Raw genomic sequence first — 23,549 nt, forward strand, 5'->3', positions numbered from 1 at the left:
ACACTTACCAGGCAATTAAACATGTGTATGCTGAGACTTTCAATGTTTTGAATTGCTGGATTTGCACAGCTTTGCCGACAGGATACAGGGGGTTATTAATGACTACAGTCCCCATAGGGGTCAATGAGACCTGGGAGAACTTGATTTATGATACCTCAACCATTACAGTACAAGATAAAATAGCATTGCACTTGTCTGTTCCACAAAATGGAACTGTGTGTTTTTATAAAAATGATACTGTTCTGGTGGGTTGGAGCAATTGCAATGTGACTTTTCCTTATAGATGTTACACTAAAGGTAACAAAGTAGATCTTTATTGTAATACAAACTATGATTCATTTCTTGGATTGATGCACAAAACACTTGATGAAGTAAAACATAATTCTGTTCTTTATAAACAGCTGTCTATAATTGCTAGAAAAATGTTTCATGCAGGGCGAGTGTATATTCATAGCAAGGTTACTACTAAAGTAGAGGATTGTTATTTTGTGTGTGGTAGAAAGGCATACAAATGGTTACCTGAGAATTGGTTTGGCAGTTGTTTTTTGGGTTACCTGGTTCCGGCCAAATGACACACTGCAGTTTTGCCTCATGGGAAAATTTGAAATGTCTGAGAAGTCGTCAAGAAACCTGTAAATCCAGTGGGACAAATCGATGTGCATTGGAAAGACCATCACTCTTTAGGCAAAGGATTGACACACATGGACTTGAGTGATAGCATTATATTGTGGGCAAGCATATTACCAGCATATGGAGCAGTGAAATCGATCTGGGAGCTGAGAAAACTGTCAAAACTTCTCGAAGTAATGAACAACGCAACTTTTTCTGCTCTCGAATTGGTGACTGATGAACTGAATGCTATGAGAACTGTAGTGCTCCAAAACTGCATGGCTCTCGACTTCACTCTAGCGGCAAGAGGTGGTACACGCGCTTTAATCCAAGAAGAATGCTGTTCATATATTCCTGACCATAAACACGAGATAGACAATCATCTTGAGGTAATTCAGCAAGTGTCGGCCATGACCAAACCAGGCCCAAACCCACTTATGGACTTTTTCCAGAAATGGTTTGTGGGGTGGGGTACCATCCTAATGAACATCCTGATTGCCATTTGTGTAGCTATGCTCCTACTGGGAGTATGTGTTTGTTGTGTTATCCCCTGCATGAAAAGACTGATCAAAGACTTTATAGACATGTCAGTTTCTGAAACCTTATATCAAAGTACTGAGTTTGAAGACCTGTTAAAATACTAAAAATGCTTTTATAAGTCTAAACTGAATGACTCTCTTAACTGCAAATCCTGAGTGGAAGATGTTAGGAGAAGAAAACAAACTGTTTATGCTTATTTTGAAAGTAGAATAAAAGTATTAATAGGGGGGAAATGTTAGAAAAATATGTATTAATGTGTGTATTAGCAATATGCTTAGTGCATTTAGAAGCTTGAAAAAGAGTTAACACATTTATTCTATTTCATACTGCATAAATCTGTACAAACTGCAGTTGCTTTCTGACCTTGTATTGTTAGCTAAAATCTTGCTTGTGCCTTGGAAATTTACTGAGAAACAGGTGATTTCTGCTTGCGTTAGGAAAATAATGAATAGAACAATACTACTTGTATGAAACTTAGACAAGAAGTTCCACTGTGCCATGAGAAAATATACAGCTGTAGAAGTTACAGATAATTAGTACAAAGCCTGCTTGAAAATATGAACTGCGATCAGCATTTGCTTGTATCTGTATTAGAAAAGTACCTTGAAATGTAACACTGTACAATAGACGCTTGTAAACAGATTAATAGTCACCAAAGCCAGGTTGTTTTTCTGAAAAGTTTCTCATAAATCTAGTCATGTCAGCAGAAAATCTGAGTAACATCTGCTGTAGAACAATACTGAAAGTTGTGTTTGATTACATCAGCTTAGAAGGCCATGTCTTGTAAAATAGTATAAGAATGAACATACTTCCTGTTAGTAGTCAGCCAAATCCTTGTATTTGCATGCTTTTTTCTCCTTGCTGCAAGTAAATTAAAGAACCTTAACTGAACCTTACGTGTATTGTTCTTTGAAGTTTTTTCCTTTGACAGACGCAGACAACAGCAGAAGAAAAAAAGAAAAAAGATCAACAAAAAATATATTGAAAGAAAAAGTAATATATTGAAAAAAAAGAAAAACTAAAACAATATATTGAAAAATATATATATTGAAAAGAAAAATATATTGAAAAAAAATTATATTGAAAAATAAATAATATATTGAAAAAAATATATTGAAAAAAAGTTATTGAAAAATAAATAATATATTGAAAAGAAAAAAATAATTATATTGAAAAATATATATATCTCGAAAAAAATCATAAGCTATAAAAAGAAAAGTTATTGCAAAACACATGAAACCGACAAATACGAACACATACAAAGGAAAGGTATGTAACAGCTATGTATTTACTGGCATGTAGTAGATGTTTATGAAGAGTACTCAACATAGTTTGAATCATCCATATGTGGCAACAGTACGTATCTATGCACAGATGCCCTGCATAACTACTGACATGAAGAAATCAGTGTGTAGCTGTGTGTAGTGGGATATGACTGTGACCTATGTAGTTCAGCATTAAATGTTAAACATCTGATCTATGGTATCTGTGTTCTGTACAGTAGTGTGTACAATGTCTGTTTGGGGGAGTAGCACATATGGTTATATAAACATGGATGTGACAGAGTAACAAAAGCATGATAGTCATATTAATGTGTAGCTTAGCAATGGCAACAGCTGTACCAGGCTAGTATGCTAATCTAGCATTTGCAGCTATATATACACCCTCTAATATTACAGTGTGCTCACATGTGACACCTGTTCATGTTGCAGCAAGGCCCAACAGGTCAGCCATGAGGTACACAAACTTACAACAGTGTGGACCTTGTGTGTGTAAGGCACACACATATGGAGAGATCTGTCTGTGTCAGATATATTAGCATCTGTACATTTGCATAGAGCAAGGGACATACTGCAACTGTTTGTGAAGGGTGGACATACATATGTTGTTGAAGGTTGTTATGTGCATATTTCTATGTAGGTTGTAGTGTGTGGCAAACAATACAGCATACAGTGCTGGTATATGACGTGGTGGTTAAACGCTGTGGGTATGATTCGTCAGGTTTGCAGTGTTGCAGCCAATGAGACCTGCTAAAGCTACATGGGCTGAGAACACCTTCAATGCATTCCGCACAACACTGTGCAATATTAAGACATAACTGTATACCTCACAACCTTCGCATAATTGATATCCCCACCATGAAAGGTGGACTATATATGTGCCTATATGTATATCTATATGTACACCAATGGATGTTTATATGTATGTGTGTGTTATTCTAAAAGTGTATTAGTTCTGTTTTAAGCACTTGGGCTTCAGGCCAGTTATTTTACATTAAGAAGGTTCATGGTCTGCACTCTTGTGGGAGGAGAGGCTGGACTCTGCCCTTCTGAGCTGGGAATTTCTGGTTAAAGGCTTATAGTGCCTGCATATTTGAACTGTTTCTTAATGAAATTGGTACACCTTGTTTGCTGTAGCATAGACTAGATCCAGGCCTGCTGAATCTAGCTTTATTTGTATGCTGCTTGTTTGTTTGCTTGTTATTTCCCTGAAACGCTAATTCCACCTAAAACGCGGCTTTTCAGCGCTTCTGTGGATCCCTGGTGATATCTGCATTGCTTACTGTACTTATTTCCTTGTTTCACTTGAAAGAAAGTTACTGTTTGTCGTTTTTGCATTTAAGTTACCTGAAACACATTGCATTTACGTTACCTGGCACTTGCTCACTAAAGCAATTATATAAGTCAGCACTAAAATATTAAAAGCACTACACCCTCACAAACTCACCTTGAGTACCTTGTTCCCCATTGGCCCTTTTTTTTCAATTATAAAGGAATTTCCAATACTATTCTAGCATGTCCAAAGGTCAGTTGTCAATCTCCTCTCTGGTCCAGCTGGTGAATCTGGGAATCTTGAGGCAATGTTACAACTGCCTCATGTACACAGACAACCCTCTCCTCCTCCCAATAAATTCCAACACTTGTGAGAGATGCAACCATATAGCCATACTGGAGGCTAAGCTCTCTCAACTCAGTACTGGTGAAACCAGTCAGGAGGAGAAGGAAACCACACTCACTACAATTCCAGTCTCACATAGACCTACCACGACAGCAAACCAAACACATAAACACACAAAAACATACTCAGAGGCTCTAAATAAAAATCTGCCTAAGCAGCAGAGACCTCCAAAGCAGACACCCAAGCAACCGCTACCCCAAAACAAAACACGTGCAACACATAGCTCACAAAGCCAGTGTGCCGAACAGTCACAGCCCTTAAGGCTAAACAACACACCTGATACACTTGTAATAGGTGACCCTATTGTCAGGCACACTGACGTCCTGCTCACCAGGCTGAACAAGGAAAAGGTCACGGTGAGCTGCCTGTCAGGCGCTAGGATCCGCCACATAACACAAGCACTCAAGTCACTCCAAGGCAAGTACAAATATGACTCAGTCATTGTCCATGCTGGTGTGAATGACCTGAGACGTACCTCCCTGGACTACATGAAAAGAGACATAGAGGAGCTCTCTGAGCATGTAGCCCAGGCCGGTATGACCCTGACCTTGAGTAGCATCTTACCCTCACCAAGAATGATGCCACAATATGAAGACAAGATGATCAATTTCAACAATTGGCTTAAGTATTGGTGTCATTCAAAGGGGATCCAATGCCTGTCAGCCTGGGATGACATGCTCGACAAGCCATGATGCTTCGCTAGGGACGGCTTGCACCTGTCACCCTTGGGCTTTTGGATATTGGCAAAGGCTCTTGCTACCCCCATAGTACCTTTTTTAGGCAAGGCTCAAAAGACAAACCCACCTCCATAGGTATCACAAGGGATAAGAAACTAAGAGTAATGCTACTCAATGCCAGAAGTCTAAACCTCAAGATGCACGCACTCAAAACTCTCCTTAGCATGGAGAACATTGATATCTGTGCAGTAACAGAAACCTGGTTCAAGGCTCCTGAGAGCACCCCAGCACTACCAGATGATACCTCATACCATGCTTTTTGGCCCCAAAACTTGGACCGTACCACAAGAGGAGGGGGGGTGTCAATATTCGTCAAAGATACCCACACCTCCAGGTTGGTGGCACAGCACGAAGCATCAGAGACTATCCATGTGCAACTAACAGTGGGTAAAACTGCCTTCCAGTTTATAGCCTGCTACAGACCACCCTCCCAAACCCAGGAACCCCACTCGGCCTTCCTGAGAACACTGGAAAATATGAAGGTCTCTCCAAACACCATTATATTGGGCGACTTCAACTACCCAAACAAAGACTGGGAGCATTGCTCTAGCTCCAACACCCTAGCCCAAAGGTCCCTAGAATTTATAAACTCAAATGCTATGGAACAACTTGTTACCACTCCCACAAGAGGGTAAAACATAGTGGACCTGATCATCACCAACATGGGGACTCTATTCTCCAGACCAGAAGTGTATCCCTCACTGGTAAGATCAGACCATAAACTAATCTCACTGGATATTCACATCCTGACTCCACCCCCTGCCCTGAAAACCACAGTGAAAAACTTCTCTAAAGCAAATTTCACACTCCTCAAAACCGAGGTGGAATCCTTCAAAGCCCCCGGGCCTGTGAAAAATACGTCCCAGACCGCAGAATCCTTTATAAACGCATTCTATGAACACCTTCAGGAATGCATGGATCATGCAATCCCAAATAAAGCCAAGACCCAATCCTCCAAAGGCAGATGTCCTGTCTGGTGGACCCCAGCCATAAACAAACTATACAATAGAAGGAGGAAGCTACTACATGATAGAGCAAAATCCCAAAAAGGAAAGGCATCTCTGATCAGTATTAGCAAAAAACTACGGGCACTCATACAATCGTCTAAGGCCAGCTTTGAGAGAAAAATTGCACAGGACACTAAGGTTAATCACAAGGCTTTCTTTAGTTATGTTAGGAACCTGGGTGGGAATTCCCAGATATGCTCAGAATTAGTCCAAAATGACAAAAAATACACCGAACCCACTGACATTGCCAACATCCTAGCTGACAGGTTCAGCGCAAACTCCCCCCCCCACCAAAAGGGCAAACATTTATCCCAGCAGAGTGCTGCCCCCTGACATCTCAGATTCTCAGGTAAGAGCTGCCCTCTCCAAAGCAAAAAACACAGCATCAATGGGACTAGACGGTGTCCCGGGCTGTGTCCTACATGAACTCCAAGAAGAGCTAAACCCAAACATAAAACTACTGTTCAATCTCAGCCTTACTACAGGATATGTACCCAAAGAGTGGCGTACAGCAACAGTGGTCCCTCTCCACAAAGGTGGTGCCTCAACGGATCCTGGAAACTATCGCCCCATAAGCCTGACTAGCTTGGTCTGCAAAGCTATGGAAAGGATCATCATGGACCTCATAAATAAAGATATTGGGGACCTACAGACACTGGATCCTACCCAGTTTGGCTTTGTTAAGGGCAGATCCTGCCTCTTAAACCTGGTTGATTTCTTTGAAACAGTCACCAAGGCCATTGATGAGGGAAGGTGGTCCACACAGCCTACCTGGACCTCGCAAAAGCCTTCGATACAATACCCCACTCGGGCATTATAGATAAGCTCACCAGCTTAAATATAAACCCCTATGTCACTAGATGGGTTGCAAACTGGCTCAAGGACAGAACCCACATGGTTAGAATTGCTGGAGCCATGTCAGACTCCAAACCAGTTACAAGTGGCATCCCACAAGGCTCAGTCCTGGGACCCCTCTTGTTCAGTATATATTTCTCTGAGGTACAGGCCAACACGGAAGGACTGTGGCTGACTAAGTTCGCAGATGACTGCAAACTGGGCGCCATAATCGACTCTCCAGCCGACACAAGCATCCTCCAAAAGGGCCTCATAGAAACAGACAACTGGTGCCAGAGTCATGGCCTCAAGCTAAACGCCAAAAAGTGTATAGTCATCCCCTTTGGCAAAAACAAAGTGCCCACAAATTACCGCATAGATGGTAATCCATTAAGTACAGAAGAAGTAATTAGGGACCTGGGGACCCAAGTTGATAGCAATCTCTCATTTGACAACCACGTGGCCAAAGTGGTTAGAAAAACATTTTATATAGCCCACCTAATCATGAAGGGATTCACATCTAGATCAGAGGAGGTCATCGTGCCTCTTTACTCATCCCTCATCAGGCCCATAATTGAGTACAATGCCCCTTTTGGGATGTACCTTACCAGACACCTGCAGCCACTGGAAAGACCCCAAAAGTACCTCACCAAGAGGGTCATAGGGCTCAAACAGATGCCATATGCTGCCCGCTTAAAGAAACTCCAGCTCTACTCAGTGGCATACAGCCTGCTCAGAGGCAATCTGTGCCTGATGTATAAAGCCATGTCCAACCCGGAATTAATGGACATGCTGCACCTCAGAAAATCCAAATCCCATTGAGCTATGCGCTCGAGAGACTTGAACCTCAGCACTGAAATAAATAGGACATGCTGGAGGGACAGATTCATAACCCAGAGGCTCCCTTCACTCTGGAATAAAATCCCAGTCCAGGTTAGGCAGAGTCCCTCATTGACTCTCTTCAAGAGGAATCTTGATGAGTGGATGGGAGATCGTAGGTTTACCCTGGGTATCACTTCTGTGTCACTGTTAGACAAAGGCACAGTATACTAACCTCGAAAAAGGGCATAGCAAAATTAATTTAAAATGGGTGGCGAAAGCCAAACACACTCTGGCTAGGCTTATAAATGCCCTAGGGCAGATAGCCTAGTATGAACCTATATATATATATATATATATATATATATATATATATATATACACACATGGAGAAAGAGAGAGAAAGACAGAGAGAGAGAGAGAGACAGGGTCATATTTACTGCAACAGATGCCTGGTGACAAAGCCATGGACACAAGCTCAATGTTGACCACTGCATTGGCATCCCTTCTTGCAAAAACTCTGTACCCATTAACTACCACATAGGTGGTAGTCTACCTAACACCGAAGGTGTGATAAGAGACCATGGGACACAGGTGGACAGTAGTCTCCCTTTTGATAATCACAGTGCCACACTAGTCATGTCATCTGTCTACGTGGCACACATCATCACAAAAGGTTTGTCATCCAGGAAAACATAGGTCAGTGTTCCCCTCTACTCATCACACATAAAGCCCATTATAGAGTACAATGCCCCATGTGGTATGTACCTCACAAGACATCTACAGCAACTGGAAATGACACAGACATACCTCACAAAGAGTAATACCGGCCTCAGACAGATGCCCTATGCAGACCGTCTCACAAACCTACAGCTAGACTGTGTTGCATACCGCCTACCTAGAGGTGACCTCTGCCTAACATACTAAGCTATGTCAAACCCAGAGCTGTTGGACATGCTCCACATAAACAGATCACAATCCCTATGAGCTACACGCTCTAGGGACCTAAACCTTGTGACCTCAATAAACAGCACATGCTGGAGGGATACATTCCTATCTCAGAGACATCCCATACTCTGGAACAAACCACCTATCAATAGCAAACAAAGCTCCTAATTAGCAGTCATCAGAAATAATCCTGATGATTGTATGGGAGATAGGTAATACACCCCTGGAATCACCTCTGTGGCTCTGCTTGACAGGGCTTTGTGAAACGTACTTACCTGTGTGTCAAAGGCCAGGGTAGCATATGGCTAGACTTCTATATGCCCTAGGGCCAATAGCCTATAACCTACCTATGAAGCGATACACACCCACATGTACTTGTTGCAATAATTGCTATGTGAGGTTGACTGAGTGTGATGGTGAATGCGTTGGTGAATGTGTCAGAGTTCTGTATATGTGTGATAGCTTAGTGGGAAACTGTTTCTGTCATGGTATTATGTGTCCTAGCTGTGATCCCAGCAAAAGATGTGTATGCAATTGATAGACAGAAAAAGCAGTATGCCATACGGTCTGACGTAGTCCCTTGGTGTCGACTGGGGTGTCCCATTGTAGGCTAAAGCAGTACATATATACTTATTGAGTGTTACTGCTGGTGAATCCAACTCCTGTATGAACTGTAGTACTACCTGAAGCTGTATGCCTACACAGCACAGTATGGTGTATGTCCACATTTCTTGGAACCACTGTTTTGTAACTACTGACACACAGTACTGTATGGTACACAGGTAAAGGTCATCTGGGTTGCCATACCTTTGTGTCTGGTATGTATGTCTGATGTGTGTGTGGGTATGCCTGTACCATGGCCTCGGTCATATGTGTGTTACAGGATATAAGTGCATATCTAGCAACATGTATTGTCTAGTACAGCAGTATGCCACCTATATTTAACGAATATGCACATATGTTAGGCAGGGGTTTGCCATCAACGACTAGTGTGGTATACTATAATACTGTAACTGGACTTTACAATCATTGCAATGGAATACATATTTCTTGATGCATTAGCTTGATATATACCTCCTGTGGCTAGGTGGTGCATGTGTCGCATACAGTGTGCCATGTACTGTTGTATAGTCTTACATACTGGTTTATCTTTGTTGCTGTGCAAAACATGGTTTGATATATAGAGTGTGACAGACACTGTCAGGCAGTTGTGGGCTGAGCACTGATATGTGGCATTGAAAGTGTGTATCCTCTGACAGCCAATAGGTTGCTATATATGGCAGTTAATTGATATCTGTACTTTAGAATGTTAAGTGTGCCACATGACTTGCTCACACATATTGTTTCATTGTCTTCCAGGGTAATGGCCCACCATCCTAACCCCACATACAGCCTGGCAGAGGAGGAACAGATAACAACAAGCCTGGTGCAGCACTATGCCCTGCTGTTCTCCAGAACCAGCCAGGACCAGCATGAGCAGACTGCACTGTGGCAAGATCTTGTCCATAGGGTAAATGACATAGGCATGCATAACCGGACATATGAGCAGGTACGCCATCACTGCAGTGATTTAATTAGACATGTCTGGCAGCGTGCGTCAGATATCCATAGACAACAGCTTGCCACAGGTGGTGGGGTAGCCATCCACCCCCCCCTCACCAGAGTGGAGGAGCTGCTCCTGAGCCAGTTGGCTCCTGGCCAACAACAACAACAACAAGTAACATGTATCATCAAGGAGGCCGGAGCCACACAGCAAGTTGACACGGAGTGTGCAGGTAACATGGCATAGCTGTAGACTACTGTTACCTCTATTGGTAGAGCATGCTCATGTGAGATGTGTACTGTGTAGTTAGAGGATGTGGTGCCTAGTGTTGTGCAATACTAATAATTAGGAATGTAATCTGTAGGCCTGTGACTGTCAACTGTTGTACTGTAAGATTGCAGACACACAGCAGCAATGCCACAGTTGTTGCCACTGATAAAGTGTCTCATATCCTTGTAGGTCCCTCTGGTGTGACAGCAAGGCAACAGACCCATGCTGGTGAGTGTGTTCTACATTTAATATTGCTAATTAAATGTGCATGTCATAGGTGAGCTGTAGGCCATGTACACATAACACACCTACGCATAATGCATGCTGTGCATGTTTGCTGTGAGACTATGCACATCCCAGTAACGTGGGTAGCTGCCTAAAACACATACAATACACAGAGCATCCCACACAATTGTGGCAACACTGTAGTGAACATTGGATAGGCAGAGGTGATACACATGCACACAACATACACAACTTTGTCATACGCAGTACATGTTCACATGCTACACATGGCATATTCAGACACCCCCTGTAAGGTCACACTCCAGTATCCCAAATGTCATCCGCACAGCACACGTAATATACCTGAGGGGTATATGCCTCTCATGTGGCTGTGCGACACTCTTCAACACATAACACATTCATGTTAGGCAATGCCCCCTATTGGGCACTATACAAACCCATGTAACAACTGGTTGTGAAATGGTGAATGTAGCCATGGTACAGCAGTTCTGGTACAGCATGGTATGTGCCGGTCTGGCACACATTAGTAGCCTTGAGTGACCACATGATGCTGCATGATGATGGCTCATGGTACTACACCCTATCCAGTTACAGTGACCACAGTACTACACATAGCATTAACTGCTATGCACCTCAATGTTGTGTGTGTGCAAACATATGCATCGATACACAATATGCATAGCAATCACCATTTGTACAAAGTGACACATATATGTCTTGTAATGCTATTGAGTGTATAGGTCACATGACACACACTGTGTATGTGTGATGTTTAATGTTGCAGTTGTGCTGTAGCATGCCATGTCATGGCTGGCACTGGCATGGCCACAATATGTCCTACACTCAACATAACCACTGTACAATGGCTATGTTGAGCAATGGTATTCCATTAGGTATACATGCACCACTCATCCTGTGTGTATACATAGCATGCATGTGCTAAACCTGTGTCCACATTTATCTGCTAAAGACACAGACGCTCTAATCAAAAATGGATATCTATGTGACACACAAATACACATCCAGCCATGGTATGTATACCTGTGAGTGATGGTGCACAGGACATTGCAGAGCTTTTAATACTTACACAGCAATGTTGTGTCCATGTACACATTGCATTCCAGGGTGAGGCCAATCACTGAACAACAACACACATGCATCAAAGCCATGTATACTGTTATTAGCAAGGGCTGTCTACACCTGCACTACATGCTGTTGAGCAACACACATCCTGCATGCTGACATGTGTGATATAACTGTTTGCCTTGTGATACTGTACCCCACCATCACCCGCTATTGAGTACATTCTGGATTGCTGGTGGTGTGTCTGTGTGTGTGTGTGTTTTAGTGAGGAGTGCATTTGTGTGCATGTGTGCATGTGTTCATGTGTGCATGTGTGCATGTGTGCATGTGTTCATGTGTGCATGTGTGCATGTGTGCATGTGTTCACGTGTGCATGTGTTCATCGGTTCATGTGTGCATGTGTGCCTGTGTGCATGTGTTCATGTGTGCATGTGTTCATGTGTTCATGTGTGCATGTGTGCATGTGTTCATGTGTGCATGTGTGCATGTGTGCCGACATCATGTACAGGTCATAAAGTGTGTTTCCTGTCTTCCTCTCACAGGTGCTGACTTTGGGCTGGTTGACTGCAGCAGGGAAACTGATGTCACTGAGAAAAGTAGTGATAATGATGATAGGTGTGTTGAGGCACAGGCATGTTTGCCAGGGTGTGTCATTTGGCCACCAATCGACAGTACACAAGTGACCACCCCATCCATGCACACAGTCATACTGCCAATACATCCATCACCAATGCCCTTAGCTGGGGGACAGCGTACAGTCGGCATTGGCCAGGACAGTGTGGTATCCATGGCACATGCATCCCAACACAGCAGCCATACCCAGATGTATAGAAGGGTACCACATAGGCAGATGTCCATGGGTTCTCGTCGGAGCACTGCTGCTCATCATGCCACTGGCAGATGTGCCACAGGTCTTACAACCTCATTCATGTTCCAGGCTATCATGGAGGCACAGGCACATATGGAACGGTACACCAGACAGGGACTAAAGGCACAGAGGGCAGATAACACCACCGTAATTGACAGTATCCGTGACCTAGCTGGTGCCATCCGTAATTACACTGAGGTCACTGATAGATGTTGGGGAGAGACATTAGATGTCCTCCGCAATGTCATGTCCATGTGTCAGGACAGTACGGGATGGTTGAGTCATCAAAGTGGACATATGCCAGTAACATCAGCAGCTGGCAGTCACCGCAGACGTCCCTCAAGCCACAGCCACTCCCGTAGTGCCAGTACCAGCCCCAGCAATGTTGGGGGTGGGCTGTCTATAGAACGTCCTAGAAGACCACGTGCACGTCACTCTGGACAGTCCCAGCAGGGGCCTGGGTCCAGTGTACATCCATCTACCTCTGTGGATAGTACCCAGTCTGGCTTAGTACCTGATAGTGTCAGTAGCACCCCTGCCAGGCACAGGTACCGTATCCTTGGCCAGAGATGGTGATCTGTGAAGCCTCACAGGTACAGTCTGTGGCTGTCCCACAAATGCCCATATATGGCAGCCACATGGTGAAACTGTGTGCATGCAGACACACACACGCATAATCCAGACACCTAGGGCTAACACATACCCACACACATTACATCAACATTGACCCATAGCAGTATTTCTGCCCCACACATGCACACACACACACACACACACACACACACACACACACACACACACACACACACACACACACATACATGTCGATTGGATGGCTCACTCTAGGCCTCTGGCAAACCAACAACACACCCTGTGCATATGATGAAACCTGTGCCACCTCCTGTCATCTGTAACATCGATGCAGGAACAGGCTACCATGGTGCTGATGCACAGGGTGTCTTTATAGCAGTATAGCAATGTTAGCGTGTTGTCAGCAGTAGAGTGTAGTGATATGCTTGAAGGTGTAGCTGAGCAGGCATGATGCATTAAAGCTATGATTATCATTGTAGTGCTGTTTACACCAGTGTTAGTTCCAATAGTGTATTGTCCGCCCACGTACCACTTGGCTGATGTGTGCAGTATTGGCAGCATGTGTTAGAGAGTGGACAGCATGTGTGGGATGTGTGTAGCACAGATTTGCAGGTGTACAGTTGTGAACATGGTGGAGGTGCACTGTCTGCATGTACGTGCATAGTGGACACATGGGCAGGGTGACATATTACACAGTAACACTCCATAGTTTCTATTGGTGGCCAGTATGCATTGTACTACACACATTTCGGAACCTGACTACACATGTGTGTATGACATGGTTTGACACTGTGCTGTGGGTGATACTGTTACTATCTGTCATTGTTTTGCATTCTGGTAGTATACATAACTTCAACAGCCTGACCATAACCAATCATTAGATGATGTCTTGACAACTGGCACACAGATGTAGGACACACAGCAACATTTGGATCCTTCAGGTACTATACAATGCCAGTAACCAGTGGTATTCACCTGCACCCATTACTGAGACCACTCCTGTTTGGCATATAGCTCTCTTAGGTACAAGCATTCACAGTAGGGATATGTCCATCCACATCTGGTAATGCATACTGTGGCCTATAATGCATTCTCCAGGTGACACACACATTCTCCACAAGGGTATCATACAGACAGATACCTGTTGTCAAACTCATGCTGTAAAGCTATAAGCCAAACTAAGCATAGTCATCCAATTTTACGGAACATAGTATCCCCACAGTACCACATAGGTAGTAGCCACCAACATGATGAACAGGTACCGATGTGTACATGCAACCTAGTGTTACTTCATCTCCCCTTTGATAATCACATTTCCTAAGGTATTTTGAAATCCCTCGGTGGATCACATAAGCAATAAGGGGTCTGCATGCATATCCACAAAGGTTGTTGTACACCTATAATGAATAGTCATCATTGACAGACAGACTTTGCTGCATTTGAACAGGTCTGACATATACCTCGGCCATAAACCCTCACTCACACAATTCAATAGAAACCGTAATGAGTGTGTGTGACACGGATGACCTAGGCTAGGGATCACTGCAGTGGCTGGCCTTGTCACAAGCATACAGATGTGACCTAAGGTCTGGGAAGCAGCAGCACAGTCTGGCAAAGATGACAGCTGTGTTCTTGGATAAAGCAGGGTTCCCACACATGCAATAATTGAGGTAACATGTACGTATATGTATTTGCCACACAGCTACCTCACATGTGCAATGCATACTGATATGTCATACAGTAGTAAAAGCAAAACCCACAACCCATTGACCAACAGTGTCACACACATAGAGCACACACACTCACCAAGTGCAGGATGCAAACCCCTACCAAACTACTTCATGATACTAGAGGAATACACATTAACACGACGCGCTATACACATTACTGGGCGGTCTCTTTTCCACAGGTATATTTGTAGGATCGTGACATCATCAGACTTGACAAAGGTAAGTATACCACTTGTAACGTGTTCTACTACTCTACAAAAAGGTTGCTCCTCTCCAAGGTAATTACACACACAGTTGTCAAGTGCAGGAATAAAACCCCTACCTAACTACTTCATGATACTAGAGGAGTACACATTAACACAATGCGCTATACACATTACTGGGAAGTCTCTTTTCCACAGGTATATTTGTAGGATGGTGACATCATCAGACTTGACAAAGATAAGTATACCACTTGTAAGGTGTTCTACTACCCTACAAAAGGTTGCTCCTCTCCAAGGTAATAACACACAAACACACACACAGTTGTCAAGTGCAAGATTCAAACCCCTACCTAACTACTTCATGATACTAGAGGAGTACACATTAACACAACGCGCTATACACATTGCTGGGAGTTCTCTTTTTCACAGGTATATTTGTAGAATGGTGACATCATTACACTTGACATAGACATGTATGTCACTTTTAAGGTGTTCTACTCCTCTCCAAGGTGATTACACACAAACACAGTTGTCAAGTGCAGGATTCAAACCCCTACCTAACTACTTCATGATACTAGAGGAGTACGCATTAACACGTCATGCTATACACATTACTGGGAAGTCTTTTTTCCACAGGTATATTTGTAGGATGGTGACATCATCAGACTTGACAATGATTAGTATACCACTTTTAAGGTGCTTTACTACTCTCCAAAAAGGTTGCTCCTTCCCAAGGAGACCACACACAAACATACACACATACTTGTCAAGTGGAGGATTCAAACCCCTACCTAACTACTTTATGATACTACAAGAGTATGCATTTAAACGATGCGCTATGCACATTACTGTGAGTTCTCCTTTCCACAGGTATATTTGTAGGATGGTGACATCATCAGACTATACAACGTGGGTTACATTAGGTGACATTAGGTGGGCTGCATAGAAGGAATGTCTAAACACTTTGGCCATGTGACCATCAAAGGGGAGTTTGCTATCTACCTGTGTCCCCAGGGCCATAATGACTTTCTCCGTACATACTGGATTACCACCTATGTGGTAATTTGTGTGCACATTGTTTTACCCAAAGGGGATGACTATGCATTCATTGGCATTCAGCTTGAGGGCATTGTTTTGACACCAGGTATCAGTCTCTGTAAGACACTTCTGGAGGATATCTGTGTCAGCCGTAGAGTCGATTATGGACCACAGTTACCAGTCATCTGCAAACCTGTTCAGCCATACAACTCCCGTGCTTGCCTGTACCTCTGAGCAGTATCTACTGAACAAGTGGGGTCCCAGGACCATGACCTGTAGGATGTCACTTGTGACTGGCTTAGAGTCAGACATAGCACCCGCAACTCTGAACATGTGTGTTTGATCTGTGAGCCACTTGGCCACCCATCCTGTGACACAGCTGTTAATGTTCAAGCTGGTATGCTTGTCCATGATGACAGAGTGGGGAATGGTGTAGAAAGTCCTTAGTGAGGTCCAGGTTCGCTGTGTGGACTACTTTCATCTCCATCTATCTCCTTGGTAACTGTTTGAAATAAGTCAACTAGGTTTAGGAGACAGGATCTGCCTTTAACAAGGTGAAGATGTGTAGAGTCCAGTGTCTGGAGGTCTCCAATGTCTCTGTTTATGGGTTCCATAACAATTTGCTCAATAGCTTTGTAGACCAGGCTGAGTAGACATATAGGGCAATGGTTTCCAGGTTCTGTTCTGGCACCCTCTTTATGGAGCTGGATGACTGTTAGTGTATGCCATTCTTTGGGTACATAGCCTGTGGTACGCTTGAGTCTGGACAGTGGATGTAGGTGAGGGTGTAGTTCCTTTTGGGCCTAGTGTAAGACGCAGCTGGGGACACCATCCAGTCCCATTGATGCTGTGTTCTTAGCTTTGGAGGGGGCTGTATTTACCTGCATGTCCATGATGCCTGGTGCTCAGCATCCTTCTGTGATGGACACAGGGCCATTTGGGGGTGATGGGTGGAGTTTACACTGAACTTGTCCCCCTGGATGTGTGCAATGAAAGTTGGTTCAGTGTATTTCTTTCCATTTTTCAGTAGCTGACAGCATATTTGGAAGTTGACACCTACATGTCTGGTATAGCTACCGAAGGCTTTGTGGTTGTTATTCTTATATTCCTTGGCTATTTGTCTTTAGAAACTGTCCTTGGATTATTTTATGAGTGATCATTGTTTCTTCCTAATAATGATCAGTGATGCCTTTCCTTTAGTGAAGTTGGCTCTGTCATGTGTTTGTTTCCTCCTTCTGTTGTCTAGCTTATTTTTGGGCAACAACCACCTGATTGTTGTCCTATTTTTGGAGGAGTGCATCTTGGATTTATTTGTGTTGTCTCGTTCCATGCATCCCTGTAGATGCTCATAGGATGCACTTGTAAATGATTTGGCAGATTGTATACCATTATCCTATAGCAAGAGGTCTTTGGAATGTTCCACTTTGGTCTTGGAAAGTGTGCAGTTTGCTTTTGAATATGTCTTCACAGTGGTTTCATTGACTGGGTGGGGGGGGCTTGATGTGGATGTCCAGTGTGATTACTTTATGATCTGATATTACCAGCGAGGGGTTTATCTCTGTTGTGGAACATTGGTACCCCATGTTGGTGATGATCATGTCCAGTATGTTGTCACCTCTAGTGGGCATGGTGACCAGCTGTTCCAGGGTGTTAGAGTTTTTAAACTCTAGGAAACATTGGGCAAAGGACGTTGTACATGAGTAATTCTCCCACTCAATGTTTGGGTAATTGTAATCTCCTCATATAATGGTGTTTGACAGGACCTTTGTATTTTCCACTGTTTTCAGGAATACTGAGTGAGGTTCCTGAGACAAGGTACGTGATCTGTAGCAGGCTACATTCTGATGAGCAGCTTTGCCCAATGTTAGTTGCACTTACATGGTCTCCAAGGCCTCATGCAGTGTCACTAACCTGAAGGTGTGGGTATCCATAAGGTAAATGGGTACACCTCTTCATTTTGTATTTTATTTGTGGTTTTGGGTCCGAAGGTTAGAGGGATTGTGAGTGTTTTACGTGGAGCATGTCCAACAGCTCTGTGTTTGACATAGCTTTGTATGATAGGCAGTGAACACCTCTGAGTAGGCGATATACAAGGGGGTACGGATGGAGCATTTCGAGATGGTCTGTGTATGGCATGTATTTCAGGCCACTAATGCTTTTTGTGAGGTATTGCTGCAGGCTTTCCAGTTGTTGTGGTTGTCTTGTGAGGTACATAGCAAAAGTGGCGTTGTACTCTATTATAGTTCTAGTGAGTGATGAGTAGAGGGGAACAATGTCCTCTTCTATTCTGCATGAGACACATTTTGTGATGAGGTGTGCCACATAGGAGGGTTTCCTGACTACTGTGGGAATGTGATTATCACAGTTGTGTCCACTGTCCACCTGTGACCCAAGGTCTCTTGTCACACTTTCAGTGTGAAGTATACTACCACCTATGTTGTAGTTCTTGGCTACAGAGTTTTTAACAAAGGGGATGACAATGCACCTTTTGGCATTGAGCTAGAGGCCATGGCTTTGACAACAGCCATCTGTCTCAGTGAGGCCCTTTTGTAGGATGCCCACATCTTTAGTGTTTACAGTTATGGCTCCTAGTTTGCAGTCCTCTGGAAACTTCACTAGCCACAGACCTTCCATGTTAAATTTTACTTCAGGGAAGTGGATACTACACAGCCTGGGATGTTATCTGGTCCCATGGCTGCTGTGATACTGGCTTTGGAGAGTGTTATTTACCTGTGCAGCCGTGATGACAGCAACTTTGCAGTCTTCCATTATAGAAATGTGCTCTTTCATGGATGAGAGGGTGGTAAAGTTAACACTGATCCTATCTGTCAGGATGTTGGCAATATCAATTGGGTCTGTATATTTAGTGCCATTGAGCTGTAACTCAGAACATATCTGAGTGTAGCCATGACATGGACCTGTCTGTTGGGCAAAGATCTCCTGAGTAGACAGTATGCAACAGAGTACAGATTGGGTTACATTCAGTCTTGTTGCATGGTTCAACTATTTGAGGCCAGTAATCCTCTTGTTAAGGTACTTCAGTGGTCTTTCTGGCTGCCGAACATGGCTAGTCAGATTCATCGCAAGTGTGTTGTGGTACTCTCTGACGGGTCTGATGACTGCTGAGTAGTTGGAACCTCCTTTGACCTACATGCACAGACCTTGGCAGTTTGTGTGAACACATAGCATGATTTTCTGACCACTTTGTGAATGTGCTTCTGGAAGTAGAGATGACTATCCACATTTGTCCATAGATCCCTTATTAACACATCCGTATCTAGCCTAAGTGTGTGAGCAAGCCCAGTATGAACTTTCAGTATGTTGCTGCCTGACATTTGCTTCATTTCTTTAAGTATGTGAGCATGCCCAGTATGACCTTTCAGTGTGATGCTGAATGAAATCCACTACATTTGTTGGAGTGTGTGAGCACGCCCAGTATAGGCATTTTTACTATATGTGTATGGCAACTCAAGTTGTATTTTTACAGCAGGGCTCACCTTTGTGTCATAGATCAACATGGGTCATTCTGTGCCTGTAGGGCTTCCATGGAGACACTTTGCATAGACTTATCAACATTTCTACATACAGGGGGGACAGCTATTCTTAGTACATTTCTACCCCGGGGCACACCTGATTGTTACTGTGGGTGTACATAGGATGAGGGTTTCACCTGACACTTATACACATTTGCTATGCCTGCACTGCTATGTACGGTACACCATTTCAGTCTGTACTGTTGCCTATCGTACCGGCTTGAGGCATACTACTGTGCTACAGATCCTAGCGTCCAATGTCACGTATATTAGATTGCGACTTCATAGCCTACACAACCCACATCACACTGCCTGGCCTGATGTTCTCTGTATGCATAGGCCTGTGGGGGAGGTTACCCATATGCCTCTTTAGGGGCATGATACAGCATTTCTTTGTGTTTGCATTAGTGTACAATTGTCCTGCTGTGTCCGTGCCACCGAAATGCTATCATGGCTTAGTGGTTCAGTATTGTGACTATAGTGCACATTATCCTAGGTTCGAGCCCTGTCACTGCTTTTTATTTTCATGCTGGGCAGACCAGACTGCTTAAGGAACAGTAAAGCAAATATGAGCATGTTTACCCTACTTTGCTCAACTTTGCACGACTTTGCCCGACCTTGCCCAACATTGTTCAAGGTTGCCCAGCATTGCGCTAGTTAACACGGGTAATTTTGTTTACATATACTAAATATTGGTAAATGCTGCTTAGCACTGCTTTATATTGGTTAAAACATGGCAATCATGCCTCAGGTGGTGCTGCAGGGCTGCCTATGTCGGATGCACATACTACACTCCCTATACATGTTTTGACACAGGTAGTGTCAAGTTAGGCATCCCTTTTATTTTATGTGCGAGTCAGAAAGAGGTATCATTTCAAGGGTTCCTACTGAGCCAGTGTATGTGCTATGCGTTGCCTCTTTGCCAAGACCAAGGCATACTGGGCACGCCTCCTTCTGCCTACTGGGGCAGGCTCAGGTTGTTCCTCCTCCTCCGAGTCATGCTGTGCCTGTGCAGGCCTTGGCAATGGTGGGGGGGGGCTGTTTGGCCCTGCCCCATGCTGTTCCTGCTGCAGCTGTTTTCACAGGATCATATTGTGTAGCATGGCACATACCATGACAATTTGGGTACATGTAGTTGGTGAGCACTGCAAGGCTCCACCAGATGTGTCCAGGCACCGGAACCATGACGTGAGCATCCCAAACACACACTTGATTACATTTTGTGTTTGTGCGTGTGCCTCATTATGGAGTTCTTGTTCAGGTGTGTGTGCATTTCTGATGGGTGTCATCAGCCACGGCTCCAGTGCATATCCAGCATCCCCCACTAGGTGACCATCAGGGATGTCCCCACTGGCAAATGTCTGGTACAGCTGCGTCAGATGCAAGATGTGGGAATCGTGGTAGCTTCCAGGGCAGCCAGCACACACATTCAGTATTATGCCCTGGGCATCACACACAACCTGGCAGTTGATGGAATGGAAGCCCTTGCTGTTGATGTAAGCCCTACCCCGTTCACCAGCTGGTGCTTTGATGTGTATGTGCATGCAGTCAATTGCACCCACTACCTCAGGGTATTCCGCTATTTGCTGAAAGAGATGCATATTGCTGGCCAATACCTCATGGGAATTGGGGAAATATACATGATTACCGACATGTGCTGACATGGCATTCAGGAACTGGTGCAGTACCCTGGATGCTGATGCCTGTGAAATCCCCATCATATCACCAGTTGGTCTCTGGTAGGTACCTGTTGCTAGTATTCTTAGGCCAACACATACTTTGGTTTCCACTGGGATGGGTTCCCCTCTGTTGGTTCTGTGTGTGAAGTGTGGCCTGCACAGCTCAACAATTTGCTGCAGGAGGTCTCTGTCCACTCTATAGCGCTCCACTATCTCCAGCTCATGTAGCCCCTGGTAGGTTACCCTGGGTCTGTACACTCTTCTCCGTCTCCTCACTGTGGGTTGCACAGCAGCATTTGCAATAGCACCACCCTCAGCATCTTGCACATGTTGCCTTATAATAGCAATGGCAGCCCCTAACATTTTTTGTCTCAGTTAAGCTTTTTAAGTTTTCACTTCTCTTTGTAGACTGCAGTGTTGCAGAGTTTCTGAGAAAAACATGGGGGAATGTTGTTTGCAGAGTTTTAAGTGCTCAGCTGGGCTGGGCTAGTGTACTGCCTGTGTAATTGGCTGATTCTGATTGATTTCACCTAGCAACTCTGTTAGTTCTCCTTGGTTAACTTCCTACTACTTCTTTTCCTTCCTTTTCCCTTTCTGTTTCCACAGGGGGCAGCGACGCACAAACAAGTGCAAACACACGCACATGAGCGCACACCCGCGCACACAGGCTTACACAGGCTTAGATGGGTGCACACATGTACACACAGGCTTAGACAGCCTTACACAGGCTTACATGGGTGCACACACAGGCTTAGACGGGTTTACAGGCACGCGCACGTGCACACACAGTGTAAGCATCTTTGCAAGAAACTTTAGTAATAGCCACGGCGTACACCTTCAGTTTCTGGGTTTCAGTTCAGACAACTGTAGACACGCCTCTTTCAGTCCTGAGTAACTCACAGCAAACACATGCCACTCTGCTCCAATAAGCTTACAGTCTTTGATACATACCCCCCCTCATGATGTCACCTATCTTCTACTCTGTTACTCCCCTAGTCCTACTCTTACACTCTAGGGACATGGTTCACATGGCAGGGAAAATTGGGATTCACTATCCTTATACATATTTGCATAGGATTGCCTACTAATGCTTGGTTACATCTCTCAGACTGAGCTTTCCCCCTTAGCAACCACTACTCAGTAGCCATGTTGTCTTCAGCCTGCCATTCACCTGCATGGCAGATGAATATATTTAATAAAATGCCTATTTTTGGATTTTATTTTTTTTTCTGGTTTTTAGAGCGCCTCACGTTTGCACAACGCTGCACTATGCTTAAACATCAGAGATTGGGAAAAAAACTTGTTTTTTATTATTTTGCAACACATAAAAATGCCAGTGGCCTTATACTTGGCCATTGGCATGCTTCCTCAACTGGATGCATCCTTTATTTGGAGCTGTCATAGCTTTGTTTTGCTATTTGCAGAACAGTACTCAGTTACCAATGGAGTACATTATACAAATAACACTACCCTTACTCGGACAGGTTAGTGTTTCCTGGATCGCAAATTTACCTAATTTGCATAGCTTTCAGCAGCAAATGAGGTAATTTGCATAACCTAATACTATACGTGCAAGAGTCGTTTTACGAGTTCTCATGCACGCCCCTGCCGGCTGTTCCTGGATAGCCCAGCAGACATATTGGCTGTCTGGAGTCTTACTCTACTCTTAGACTCCGTGCAAGCCTTCGTGAATCCGGCCCATAGAGTATACAGTAGTAAAACAGAAAAATGTAATTGAGTAAGAAATGTAATTGAGTATACAGTTTTAAACATACATTTAAAAATACAATTTGTTATGCTAGGGTTTTTTTCCCTATGTGTTTGACATTTGAGTAGTACCAGAGGAAGATTTATCTGAATGGTGGTAGCAGGGCTAGCCATGGTCAGTACAGGTACATTGCCAGATGAGACTGAGGTGGGCTTTTAATTGAGTTTTAACGATGGGACTGCTGCTTTGCAATCTGATATCTGGTGGAAGAGAATTCCAGATTTTAGCAACTGTGTAAGAATATAGGAATTACAGTTTCATTTTTTTAAATTTAGTGTCTCATAGTATTGTATCTTACACTTTCAATAGGCATCCCAAATAAATGGAAGGAAACATTACAAGAAAATAAGTAATAACGAATAAAGGTTAATGGCATCTTAACTGTGACCGCAAAACACATTTCCCATGTGTTTTTGAAGCTCATGTACTGCCTGAGGCTGTTGTGCAATGTTATAGGGGATTTCTCCCTCTTTCAATGTTATGTGACAGTGCAAGTTCATTTTGTACGGTCATGGGTATGGAGGATGAATATTGACAGCTGACTT

The sequence above is a fragment of the Protopterus annectens genome, chromosome 8.part0 (genome assembly GCF_019279795.1).
Source record: "Protopterus annectens isolate FY-2018-M chromosome 8.part0, PAN1.0, whole genome shotgun sequence".
Taxonomy (NCBI): Eukaryota; Metazoa; Chordata; order Ceratodontiformes; family Protopteridae; genus Protopterus; species Protopterus annectens.